The following is a 588-nucleotide window of genomic DNA, read 5'->3' as shown; positions in this document are numbered from 1 at the left end:
GGGGCTAGGAGCTGTATTACATTGGCGGTCGTGGGTCCCCCCTCCTCCCCCAAATCTGAACTGCAGAAGTGCAGAGTCTGCAAGCAGCGGAGGCTTGCGTGCATCGCCGACCGGCTTCGCTAAGAATACCAGTATTTTAAAACTTATTTAAAGAAGAAGGGAAAAGAAAACCAAACCCAAACTTCTCGCAGTTTTGGTGGTAGGGAGGGCAACAAGAGGATACAGCCAAGAGTTAGCGAAGTACTTGCGCTGCAATGCCTATCTAACTGCACTCCCCAATCCACAACACTTCTGCAGAGATATTCCCCCCGCTCCCCCCCCCAAAAAAAAAAAAAAAAAGAGGTGCACCTGACGCGGGGAGAGGCTGGGTTTCCCGTTTTGCGGAGAGGGAAACTGGGCGCAGAAAGGCAGCGTTGGCAGAGGCATGGGGCTGCGGGCTGGGGAGCTGCGCGGCGCGGGTAGGTGGGCAGGGGGCTGCCCCGGGCCGAAGCGCTCTGCGGGGTGGCTCGGTATGTCAGGAAAGAAGGGAGGGAGCAGGGGCTTTTGGGCTACAAACGAAAATCCCGGCTCAGGGCAGGTGTGAAAAGG

This window comes from Haliaeetus leucocephalus, unplaced genomic scaffold (genome assembly GCF_000737465.1).
Source record: "Haliaeetus leucocephalus isolate CR32 unplaced genomic scaffold, Haliaeetus_leucocephalus-4.0 Scaffold646, whole genome shotgun sequence".
Classification (NCBI taxonomy): Eukaryota; Metazoa; Chordata; class Aves; order Accipitriformes; family Accipitridae; genus Haliaeetus; species Haliaeetus leucocephalus.
The sequence above is the reverse complement of the archived record's forward strand: the minus strand, read 5'-3'. Positions refer to the sequence as shown.